This window comes from Rousettus aegyptiacus, unplaced genomic scaffold, assembly GCF_014176215.1.
Source record: "Rousettus aegyptiacus isolate mRouAeg1 unplaced genomic scaffold, mRouAeg1.p scaffold_m13_p_16, whole genome shotgun sequence".
In the NCBI taxonomy this organism is placed as follows: domain Eukaryota; kingdom Metazoa; phylum Chordata; class Mammalia; order Chiroptera; family Pteropodidae; genus Rousettus; species Rousettus aegyptiacus.
Window position 1 is genome coordinate 13,543,094 of NW_023416291.1, and position 13,380 is coordinate 13,556,473.

Consider the following 13,380-nt stretch of genomic DNA (forward strand, 5'->3'; position numbering starts at 1 on the left):
ACATGGAAAAGGCCCCACAGAGGTGCTGACAGGAGCAGTAAAACCTCCTCTCACAGGCTTCTCACTGATGCCCTAAGGTGACATGTTAGAGAGCTTGGAAAATATATATATTTTTCTCTACAACTTCCTTTTCTTTCCCTATAGCAGCTTCTCTCACAAGTTCATGTCCCCAGATATCCTAATAATTGATGCCTATTCTAATAACTGATAGAGTACTTTGGACAATTGGATTCCAGCCTGGAGCTGACTGCCCAACTTGGCAACTTGGTCCTCAGCTCCAGTACGAAAAGGCTAAAGCTTCCTTTTGATACAATATCTCGTGTTCTTTATCACTTAGTTTGCAAGACCAGTCTTGTTCTATGTAATGCCATCCCTGGAAGAGGTACTTAAATTCTCACACACTGTCACTCATGTGCCAACAGAAACACATATCTGATTTCTATAAACAAGAAGGGTGATGGAGCCGTCTGGTCGATAATTACCTCCAAGGAAGTGAAGGGTTTGTTTGCCATTACTTAAAGCGAACGGTAGCCAGACACCAGATAAAGAGACCACAACAGGTTGACCCTGAGGTTGGTTAGGAAAGTAAGTCAGCAAGTCACAGAAAGAAAGAAAGGAGATACATGGAAGGAACAATTTTCCAAGATGTTCGAATCCCAAGTCTGATTCTCTCTAGTTGAGTGACTTCCAGCAATTTACTTTACCTGATCTTTATTTCCTGTGGAACAGGGATGGCAATGGTGCTTGCTTCACAGGAATGTGATGATGAGTAAATGAGACAATGTGTCCATGTGTATGTGTACAGATATGTGTATGTATACATTGCATCTGGCCTATAATTATACCCAGGAAATGTTAAGAATTATGTGGCAACAACAACGGCCTTCAAGAGGTCACCGAAACTTTGAAGATTCAGTGCCCACGAGCAGCCTTCTGGGAAAAAGTGTTCATAACGTTCATCAAGAGTTATCCAAACAATTAGAAACGCCTGGAATGATGGAGAACATTAAGAGTATCACTGAAGTAAAAGATAGTTGTTTCAGCCGGATCACCTTTCCAAAGTTATACAGATGACTATTTTCAAATTGTTATTCTTGACTAAAACATATGCCTTAGTTTTCTTTACTTGTTTATTATCCTCCTCCCTTCAAAACTCAGCTCAGGTATCCCCTTGCTGAATACCTGACTGGACCACTCAGGTGACACTCACATAGTTCCCTCTTTACAAGCTGGTTCTACCTCTCTAACTTCATCCCAGCTGCTGCAAAACAAGGATCCAGTCTTACAACTTTTTTCAATGCCTCTCATAATCCTTTATACATGGTTACCAGCCAACACATATATATTTGTATAATGATATTTGTAATGATAGAGTGTATTTCTATGTGGAGGATAATGAACTTCTTCTGGGTAAGTCAAACAGCGAACTATATCCCCGCTGTAGAGCACAGCATCCAACATGAGTGCTTCACAAATGGTGAAAAAATGGGACAGTTATACAATAATCGACGGACAGACTAGACAGGTAAGTACAGGAGGGAGTTTTGTTTGTTTGTTTGTTTAAAGACCACCATATGGAGGATGTAACCAACCCTCTCAGCATTTACTTCGCGCAAGTATTATAGTTTTCAAACATTTATAACTTGGTGTACCAAAAATTCACTGGACTAATGTATTTTCATCAGGAGACCACAGTTTAGGTTTAAAGGCTCAGCCACCCTTACATTCTGCTTGAGGACACAGTCCGAACCACACTTTCATTAGCTTTCCCCTTATAGTCCTTATGCGAAGTGCATCACCATTGTTGAGATGTGCTCTTAGAGAAGTTTCCCAGCACTACTTGTGATAAACAGAATAGGAAAGGGAAGATTCTTGAAGATCAAATGGAAAACAGTCTACCTAGTGAGTAAATTATCTTTCGTGGTGATAGGATTGGGAGAGAAAGGGGACATGTTTGTGCAAAGCAACCACAAAGTGCCATTGGAGCTATTGATGGATAAGCTGTGTCTGAAACTTCTGCTTTTTAAAGAAACCGTATCAGCAGCACCAAGCAGCTCATTTGCTGCAGATTTGTCTTCAAACTGTCATTTGCGAAATGCTGATAAGCACAACTTAACTTGAGAGAGAAACTATATACATTTTTCATTTAAACACAGAGCAAATGGGAAACCACAGGACATATACAACTGTAAGAGCAGGAGACAAATATGCTTAGGAGAAGGCAAACAAAGACTCTGGCTGTGCCGAGCAAATCCCAGGCAGGGCACCAAGTCAAAGTAAAAACGGACCACGTGAGTGGAGGTGAATCCCTGCTGGAAAATCGGGTTTGCTGGTTTTCTCCTGTAAGGAGCATGTCTGCTTCAATGTCATGAGACAGTCTAAAGTGAAATTTTACAGAGTACTGAATAATAGCTTCCTTCTGGCCAATGTACTTTTATGAAGCCCCAAAGTCGAATTGGAAAAATAAGTTAACTGATGAGGATCATATTGTGTCTTTAATAAAGCAAACAGTGATGCCACATTCTGAATACACAATTAAGTATATAAGGCCGGCACCGATTTTTGGGATGATTAAGGAACATGGACCCCAAAATCATCATTTATAACATCATGGATCACTGCAGAGTCCCAATTCTCAGATCATGGTACACGGAATATTAGTCCTTAGTAGACGATCTGCCACATTAATGGTGCTGGAGTCAAATCCTCACTGCCTTGCTAATAAAGACACTCCTATACACAGATATATGTGAGATTCAAGTTCAATGAAGACATTTTTATAACAAGCTTTAGTAAATCTTCCAGGTTATGTTCTAAAATTGGTCATAGTTCTGTGTCCTTCTATTCCCAGAGTGTGTTAAAAAAAAAAAAAAAAAACTTCCTCTACAAAAATTATGTAAATACACACATACATATATAAGTACACACATACATAATACATAAATAATGTACATGGCAACTTAATTTAGAGAAGTTCTACACTATCTCCCTTATTTTCAAGAATAACAATGAACATTAATTCATTAAAGACTTAAAAGTCCTACAGCAGAAAAACTCTATTTAACCCGGCATTGCTAAAGTTTGTCTCATCATGAAAGTCTTTTCTTTTTTTAATATGTAATATTTATTAACAACTCATGGAACACAGAATTCACTTTTGAATATACTTATATATAAAAATATTTAATAACAAATTAAATGAAAAAGTACAAAAGAAAAATATCATGAAGTATGTATACGGTGCTTCATTTTTTGTCAGATAATTACATATTCGTTTCCCCCATTTATCCATAGCACATTTTTGTTAAAAAGACTATGTTATTGATAACATGTTTTAAAGCATAATATTGCTTTATTGGGGAAAGGTATATGGAATATAATCCGCTTACTAAAGTTTCCAAGCTTTTTTTTTTTTTTTTTTTTTTCAGGCAATGAAACCCTTGGCTGTCAGCTTACGGTCCCTTAGTTTTTATTTCTTAGTTTTTATTTATTTTTCATGCCCGCAGCACCTGGTCTTTGTAGGTGGTCTCCCATCCTAATACTAACCAGGCCCGACCCTGCTTAGCTTCTGCGATCAGCCGGGATCGGGCTTTTTCAGGGTGACACAGCCATGGACAGTTTCTGAGCATTTTAATCTCTGTTGAGGTCATAACGTGAGCCAAACACCTTTGGTGCGTGAACGTCCTGTCCTGCTATGTTGACTATTGAATGTTGACTATTTAAGGTCATGGGAAGTGCCCCCAGGCTCCTACTTCTACTCCTAATGGATGCACCTGAGAAATATCCATTGAACTGCGCTTCAAATCGCTTGCGTAATCGGTATAGGATGTAACAAGAAGGCCAAATGTAAAAACAAAGTATTTCCACGCTTTTTTCTCCAAACACCAACTTTAGGCACCTGACCAAATACTATTAATTTTCATCAGAACGTCTCTTTCCTCATTGAATGAAAAAACGCACTGGGTTTTCCCCTTCCTCTGGCAAATGGGCAAAGGAGAATTGAGTAGCAAGTGCTCACACCCCAGCCAAGAGCGGATGGACAAGCGGGAGACAGGAAAAGTACATGGTCTCCACTCCTCCGTAGCCTTTCACTTTAAGGGAACCAGAATTTCCCGGAAGTTTGCTGTAGCAGAGAAGTGTCCTATACAGAAAATGTACTCTATGGAAATGTTGCTACAGCAGAGAAGAAGCTGTGGGGATTGACAAAGAAGGCAGTGGGTATCGCTCCCATCTCGAAGGAGCTTGCAATCAAATGCTTAGAGCAAGATCAATGTACGTGGTAGGATGCATACATTTCCACTCTATGGGGCTCTCAGTTCCATGCAGGAAGGATTAGAGAGCTGGAGAATTATGTAGCACACAGACTGATCTGGAAAGACTGCAACTAGATCAACCAAGAAGTGTGTGTGCATGCCCGAGGGAAGCACTCGTGAGGCTTGTCACAGGGGTGTATGACCAGGCTCATGCCCGCAGGGAGCAGGCTGTCTTCCTGGCTGACTAGAGGAAATATTAAAAAATAAATAAATAAATAAATAAAACAGTATATAATTTGGTACTAAATGAGGGGCTAGAGCTTGGCGTAGAGCCTGGAAAGTGGGTACTTAATATGTGTTTATTGAATTTAATTAGATCTCCAAGCCATGAGAGGGCTAGACATGAGGCCTCTGCAGAGTTATGCAGGAAATGAGGATCTCTATTAAATCATAACGGGCAGAAACAATGGCAAAGGTGGTGAAATGGACCTTTGAGACAAGTTGGGGAGAGGAAATTAGAAAGGGTTTGAAACACAATAATCGACAGTTTAAATTTGATAAGAAAGGTAGATTATAATCACTATTATACTCTGAGAAGGCAAATGACAGTCAAAATAACTCCCAAGGACCACAGTGTCTGGTAACAATGATTGAAGAGAGATGAGACTTGCAGGCAAACCAGCAATAGCTCTAGTTGTCTGGCCAGGTCTTGGATGCCTTACCTTATTGCTCGAATATGAATGTTCTGTTCAGCTTTCTTGGTTGCCAATGGCAAAGGCCATCTTTCACACACATCAGAGATGAGTGGAAAAGATCACTGCTTAATATGTAATTCACACTTCTCCTCTCATCACAGGCAGAGCCACCAATATTCCCAAACCACAAAACACAGCTCACTTATATCATTGTTTACATAGGCTAAAAACATCTGCATCGTGTGCCATTTGTGCCATGTTAGGCACAACTGGGTGTGTTTGTTTCTTCACACATCTGTCCTCCCCGCTTGTTTGGGGAAGTAGATCCTGAAGAGTGTGACCCTATACATTTCGGCGAGTGGCAGCACAAAGTCAAAAGTCTCTGTTCATGGCTTCCTGCTGCAAACTGTGGTGTGGAGAGGCTCTCTGAAGTTCATTCTCAACCAGCTTTCGTATGAGTTGAATTACCAACGAATCATCTAGTGCTAAAAGCTCAAAGAGAAACATGCAGGTTGAAGAGGTAGAGAAAGAAAAAATTGCTTCTATTTTATAGTATATTTTTCTTAATTAGATTAAGAAGCCACCAATCTTCTCTTTCAATCCAAAAATTTTGAAAAAGAAGAATAATCCAAGACCTTCTACCTCTACGATGATTTCCATGCATTAAGTTTTACCATTCATTTAACTTCATAAAGGCATTTTTTGTTGTTGTTCCAGAGATAATTATTACAGATAAGAAATCTACTATTACAACTCTTCGAAATCAAACCTACAGAACACATTTGGACAGTGTCTCTTGTCTAAAGAGTGGTGCTCAGTATCAGGACTTGTTTTTCTCCCAAAGACAGATACCACCAATGTTAGACTACATTCGCAATGGAAATCATCGCTTGGGCACTGAATCCAGCCACAGAGCTTTTGGCAAAAAGGCTGTAACCTCTTCTCTCTCCTCACCAGTGAGAATCCCACCACAGTTTTCCATCCGTTGGTGACCTCCATCCCGGATTACCTCAATGCCCTTTGCTCAGGGCTATGGTTAAAGACCTCCCAGAAGCTCCAGCTGTTGGTACAGAATGCATCAGTCTTCTAGTTGTTAATGGTCATAGGCTGATGTGACTGGAGTGCCTCTGAATCCCCAGGGCTCTTCTGGCTTAGGCTGGTGGTCCCAAGCTCTTTCATCAGCTCGAGTACTGAGTTTTTCAAGAAGTATATTGGGCCCATTGATATTTTGCAACTTTTGAATCTCCATGTAAGTTCACCACTTCTAGGCAAAGAAGTAGATCAGATATAAGTAAAAGGAAGAAAACATCCTTGAGAAAGAATAGATCCAAAAGGAAGTTTTGGTGAGTTCTCTGAGCTTTACGCAACAAGTTAGGCAAGAAGGTAGCAGTAAAGAAAATATAATTCTCTTTGAAAGGATGCCATAGAATGCAAATGATTGCCAGCAGGAAGCTGGAGATTTCTAGAGCAAGAAGGTCTCCCTATCCATGCCCTACCGACACAACAACTAATTAAGACTTCAAAGAAAATGAATATGAAATAGCAATTTTCAGCAGAGAATCATACAACTTGCTTCTGCTTCCTCTGGTTTTCAGTGAAACCTAAGGTTATCAGCTAGTATCCCAGGTCCGTTGACTATGGAAATATGATTTTTAAAATAGCATGGCAAAAGGTCATTATTCTTAAATGCTTTACTTCCAAAAGTTTGCTTTTGAAAACACTTGCTTGGAAATCAGAAATCTGAGGAATAGGTAGAATGACCTATGCAGGTGTTAGCATGAAACCATCCACTATCTAAAGAGAAAAATGATTCATAATAAAACATTTTATGTAAATGAACACTCATAGGTTGAGAAAATTAAATGACCAGAAAAATGGAATTAGCTAGATTTATATAACTAATTTTCAGAATTAATGTTCTCTGCTACAAGGTATATTAAAGTAATCCTATAGAAATCACTGCTGTCCATATTTTAGACACTCCCAGTAGTGTTAGAAAAAAGGAGCTTATGACAAATTAGCATATTCAATGAAAATAATGATATTAGGAAATACACATTAAAATATTTTGACACAGATACTACGCATATGGTACAGGGGTATAGACCATGTGCATCTCCCTAGAAAGAGCTCAGGTTTCAGTCCTGATTCATCATATGCCCCCTTCACAGCACCAGCTACCTTTATTCTGGTCCCCATACTGGCTCAGCCAGTTACCAGCGACAGGGCCATGTGTCTGCCTGTGCATTTCCTATAAGTATGATTCTGCTGATGGCAATACCATTCCCAAAACTCTGCCCCATGGAGCTGCACATTGCCTTACATTATATCAGGGTCAATTTCCCTCGATATCCTCTTCTTGCATTTAAAGACCCTTTAGACTCAGCATCCTAAGAACATTCCCTTGGTTCTTCTAGTCCCAAAGGGTCACTCATTATCCTTCAGAATCAAGGACCATGCTCCTAAAATTTCAGGTTGCCTGAGATTTCTAAAAGTCAGTCCAGAAACTAACACCAGTCTGTGTCGAAGTATTTGACCAGGCTCCAGCAAAAATAGGAGGGAAACAAAGAATAAGGTGGTGACTCGCTTTTTCCCTAGAGTTAAATGTATACTTTATAAAAGTTCTCTGTACCCTAACTTGAGGTACTTCTTACCTTTCTATTTTTTGGTGTTCTTTCTTCTGAAAAATGATGGCGATCAGTTCATTGCAAGTTTCCTTTTACATCCTTACTTTGCTAAATGTTAAGATGAAAATCATGTCATTCCTTTCAGGTCCTCCCTTTCTCCTTTCCCCTTTCTCCTTTCTCACTTGCATTTGTTTGTTTGTCTGTTCATTCTTAGTTATTTCGCTGTTTTATGACATGCAAAGTTGTGGAAAACATAGTGCCACGGACTCTCACTAGCTACTGGGCTATGCTGTTTGACTGTGGACATTGTCTACCTTGTGCTGACTACACGGTTCCATTTAAACCTTCTCAAACTATTGAAATCTATCCCTGTACATGCTCAGCATGGGAGGAGAAGGTGTGTATTTTATGTGGAGGGTCTCTGATAAGACTATCCAGAAAGAAGAGAAAGAAAAAGAGAGAGGGGAGGATGTAGGAAAAGAAGGGAAGGGAAGGGAAGGGAAGGGAAGGGAAGGGAAGGGAAGGGAAGGGAAGGGAAGGGAAGGGAAGGGAAGGGAAGGGAAGGGAAGGGAAGTTTGAAAAGAAGCAAGGCAAAGACAGTGGACAGTCTGTGGAAGGGGTTGGAGTGGGGTTAGGGGAGATCTAGTTATGGCGGAAGTCGAGGAAGAATATAAAGGAAGGGAAAAACTGGTTATTCAGAGTCTTCAAACCTAGGCAGAAAATTTTAAAGCTGATGCAGAAAGAAACAGACCACAAGAACTAACAGAGGGCAAACAATGCTGGTGCAGCTGATAATTAAAAGTCCATTGTTCCCCCATCCTTTCTCCAATTTTCTGTTATTTTATGAAGATTAGATACTTCTCACAAATATCCCTAGGGTGTGTTTACTGACTAAGGTCACTTTCTTCCACAAATATTTGTTGGAATTTACACCACACTGGGCAGTAAACCAGACAAATTCCCCATCTTCTTAAAATACAAAGAGTACCATGTCTCTAGATAAATGTGGTGAAGATAGCAATTTTTTTCTCAAATAAAAATTTTGATCTAATGCATTTCTAACCAAAATTTTAGTGAGATTTTTAGTGATTAATAAATAAATAAAAATAACTAGATTAATTGGAACTGAAGACTAATGGGGAGATGGATGCAGTTCTCATTGTTAAAATATTTATATAGGTGTAGTAATTAAAAGTATCTGCGTAAGACTATACAATACAATAAACAGTACAAGAAAGAAAAGTCAAAGACAAATCCTGTTATATGTGGAAATGTTATATTACAAAGGCCACATTACAAACCAATGGAGCAAAAAGGAATGATGCAATTGATTGATCAAAGAATTAACAATAAAATTAGAGCTTTATCACAAACCTGTGACTAAAATTCTTTTCATTTGTATTAAAGAGTTAACTGTATATATGAAACAAATAACAAGAAAATATAGGTTAGTATTGATCTGATCTCTGGATGAGTAAGATCTTTCATGGGATAAAAATCAATGGAAGAAAAATGGAAGAAATAAAGTATGGATAAATTCAAATACATAAAAATTTTAAACAACCGTTTGTCAAGGCTTATAAATTAAAAAGAAAAAAAGAGAAGGAAATCTAAGAAAATAGTTAAACTGAAAGTAGATACTAATAATTATGAAAATAGAAAGCAAACAGAAGTAGTGTTTGCAGCAAACATTTTGGTTCTAATTATGAAGCGGGCACTGATTTGATAGACTTAATAAATCCTAAAGATGTAACCTGACGTTGCATGCCCCCACCCCGCCTCCATCTCAATTCATATGCTGAAATCCTAACTGTCAAAGACGATGGTATCTGTAGGTAAGGCACCTGGAAGCTGCTTAAGTCATGAGAGTGTGGCCCTCATGAATGGGATTATGGGATTAGTGCCCCTAAAGAAGAGACTCCAGAGAAGTCCCTAACCCCTTCTACCCTGCGGGCACTCAGTGAGAAGGCCCTAGCTATGAATCAGGAAAGGGGCCCTCGCCAGAGAACGGAACCACGTTAGTGCCTTGATCTTGCTTTTCCCACCCTCCAGGACTATGAGAAATCCATGGCTGCTGTTAAACCAGCCAATCAGTGATATTTTGTTTTAGCAGCCTGAATGGACTAGGACTGACACGTAATCATAATTGCACACTCTGAGAGAAGCATTAGATTTCTATCTTTTATATCAATTAAAAAAATAAGACTGTACTAAAATAACTGAATGCAATAATATTAAAACGTCCATATTTTAATGATGAATTGTGTTTAGCAAAGATTTAAAAGCAGCTCAATTCAATAGGGTACCATTCTGTCCCAAATGTTTGGTACAACTTCCAATTCCTTCGCCGATCTCGTATGAAAGTGCTACTTTGTCTCACCCTATTCTGATTTTCAGTAAAATTGGCTTCTTGAGTTGCCTGATTCAGGAACACCAGAGCTTTTTCTTACATCAAATCCTCTTTTCTTCTACTTTAATTAGTAATACTTTCTTATTTTAACAAAATGTTTCCTACATGTGGTAAGAGATCACTTTCGTCCAACTCTTTCCCGGAAGCACAAAGAAATCTCCCAGGAGATTTGGCGGGGTGTCCTCATGTCAGGGTGACCCACACCATGTCACGTCAGCTGCTTTTTCCAGTCTCAAGGTCTCTCTCAATTTGTCTGTCTCCCTTCATTTTCCTGCTTCAATCCGGTTATGCTTTATGTCCTGAATTTTAAGGAGCACAATACTTTTCACATTTAATATTTCTAAAATTAGAGTTTTGATTGAATTTGCCAAAATTTCCTTATTACCTTTTACTCATCTGAATTGGAATGCATTAGTCCTTTTGATAAAGAGAGTTGATTATATTTAATATAAAAGTTGTAAAACATAAAGCATCATTTAATAAAAAATTATCAAAGGATGAATCTCTCCCCTATGGAAAAAAATAAAAATAAAAAAAATATTTAAAAAAAAAATCTTAGTAAGATGCTGTTAAATTACTCGTATGATTTCGACTTTAGATAATCCTTCGAAATTTTTGAAAGATGTAGAGTACAAAATTTTTCCCTGGCATTCTAATAAAAGCAGTTGTGGAAGATCTGGAGAAATACTGAACTACGTAGACGTTTGGAGGAACATTCTTTTGCGAGGAGACACCTGCTTGGCTGAAACGACTGGACTGCTTGCTGTTCAGCTAGATGTGCTTATGGGGCAAAAGGACTATGTCCCTTTTGATTGTTCATGCTGCACCTGTTATTAAAAGCTTTGCACATCACCCAGTTGTATGTTGGTGGATGTTTAACAACTGGATTTCTGGGAAAAATGAAAGAAAGGGTGAGGAAGTATTGATGTGCAGCATTTGCTAATTTTTCTGGTTTCCCACCATAGCCGATTTCAAGCTTTTAACATAGTGAATGTCACAGAGTGCAGAATTGGGAAGAGATGTACACAGACTGTCTAAATAGACTCCAGCACACAACTGAATTGAATTCCTGGAAAAGAGACTTGAAATGGTACTGCATGGCCGAAGAGAGCCTCAGACTGGTACCCAGACTTCTTGAAGGAGAAGAAGTATGGTGGGGGGAGCAAGGGCAGAAATTTTGGGTGGGAAGGGATAACTGCCTGAACTAGAAGAAACAGATTTTATTGAGGAAAAAAATTGTCTAATGTTGGCTTATTAGGTTATTTACTGTGTATATGTAGGGAGGGGAGGCTATGTGAACACCCTTATCTATGACATCCGTGAAAGCTTTGGTAAATTCTACACTGCTCACTAATGCTTTCGATGAATTTTGTGAAGTTGGGGTGCGGAAGGGGGAGTGTGAATTCCAAAAAAAAATGCTGAGTCATGCTTCAGGATGGGTACAGGACTGAAACGGAGGCTGACTGCGGGGGTAGCAAACTTGAGTGTTAAAAGTAATGTAAGAGGGCAAAAGATAGAAGTCAGAGTAGATAGAAGTTTTCCAAGAAAGGAGAAGAGAGTGTTTTTTGTTTGCCTTGTGTTTTTCTTGAGAGGAAGTTTTAATTTATATGGCTATCCACAGTGGACAATAGAGAAAAGGCAGAAAAAAGGATAGTGTAAAATATGTGAGTTGTCATTGGATTTGGGGTCTCTATGGCTAAGCCAACATTATAACCAAGTTTTGTATGATTTTTTGGATGCAAAACTAGATCAAATTTTAATACAGCCTGATGTAGCCTTTTAACCACAATTGGCCCCTCGATTTTAAGTATTTAAGAATCTCTTCTAGATAGAACTTAATAAATTATTTACATTTTCTGAATTCTTTTCCCAGAGTTTTACCTGAGAAAGTTTCACAGTTGAGTTAAGTCAACTTGTCTTGTGAGACAAGATGCACACACCATCTTACATAGATTGGGAAAACAGGGAACAAAGAAACTGGAGGGGTTCGTCCACAAGCATCTCCTTTGTTCACAGACCTGAAGCTAGAACCACATCTTCAGACTACTGATTCTGTGCTCTTTTTTTTTCAGATAATATTTATCTGGCTACACAGCAAGCTCTTGGATGCACAGAGGCCACCAGAACAGAGAAAAGGTATTTGGCTAGACTTTGGATGTGTTTTGCCAATTACTTGAGAGACGGTTTCTGTAGTGGTCATCTCCTGAACAGTGGAGAGAAATGGGGAGGCCTGGATGGGGCCATTCTCTGTGTGGTCCCAAGGCCTTTACTGCAGGAAGAGGGCCCTTCCGGCCACAGTTCTACCAGCAATCTTTTTTTCCCCTTATAGTAAAACCCTGTTTATAAATATAGATTCACCCATACACAAACATATACATCCCTCAAATGTCCAGAGCAGTTCTGTATCCACAGAGATAAATACAGAAGGAAGAAGCATGACAGAGACGGATGGGTATAGAAGTATTTTTAATTTTTTAAGAAAACATTTGCCTGCTTTGGGGAGAAACAGTCGGTACTAAAAGAAAGGAAACCTGTACTTAGGCTAAACTTCCTCAGGATTAATTATTACTGTATTTGAAATCCAAATGACTTGACCCATCATTAGTGGATAAGTGTAGGTCAGGGAATAAATATCCACTCTGTCCACAATAAGACAGGTATCCGCACCAAGTTCAAAGGCCCTCGGACTTTACCACACACGCATTAGGCCATCTTTAGGGCTGTAATGATGACGAAAGGGTAGATGTATTCTGAAAGCCCAGAGAGGCTGCCAGCGCGACCTCAGGCTAATTAGCAGAAACCACAGGTATAACCAGCTGCTGGGCCATTCACGTAACCAACCCTTGAGCCAGATGCCACTTTTGGAAAAACATACCTCAGTGCTCCTCATTGAAATTCCGTCTCTGGGCTTATAAAGAGTGTACTGTGTGAGCAACGCAGGCATGGCTTGGGGCACCTCGGGCCATTCTCTGAGACGCAGTGAGCGGCTCTGCTCCGCTCGCCAAGTGGCTGCTCATTGTCCACAGCCTGGCCAGCGTGCCTGGGAACGCGGCACAGGCCCGGCCGGCGGCGTTTGTGGGCATGCCTGCGAGCCCGGCCTCCCTGCATTCTAACTTGTGGAGGACCAGACAGGTAAAAAATCTCATCTGAAGTAAATGGACGAAGAAGTGTTTTATCAATAAAATTTCATCGACACCTCGCATGCGTATCACTTAAATGACAAAAGCCCAGGGACACCTCACGTCTTCTTTAGAACATATGTCTTTTTTTTTTCTATTAATAAACAGAGCGCAGACCTCAAACACTTGTGCGCTGAATAAGTGTTATTTGAAGATGGTGGCGTTTGTTGAATTGAATTCATGCGCTTGGCTTACAAAGGGTTCTCTTTACTCCAT

General features: G+C 39.5%; 1 pseudogene; it reads right to left on the bottom strand.

The window, feature by feature from the left end:
* Positions 1-3,497: 3,497 nt before the first annotated feature.
* On the bottom strand, positions 3,498-3,616 carry LOC118612742 (annotated as a pseudogene).
* Positions 3,617-13,380: the final 9,764 nt, after the last annotated feature.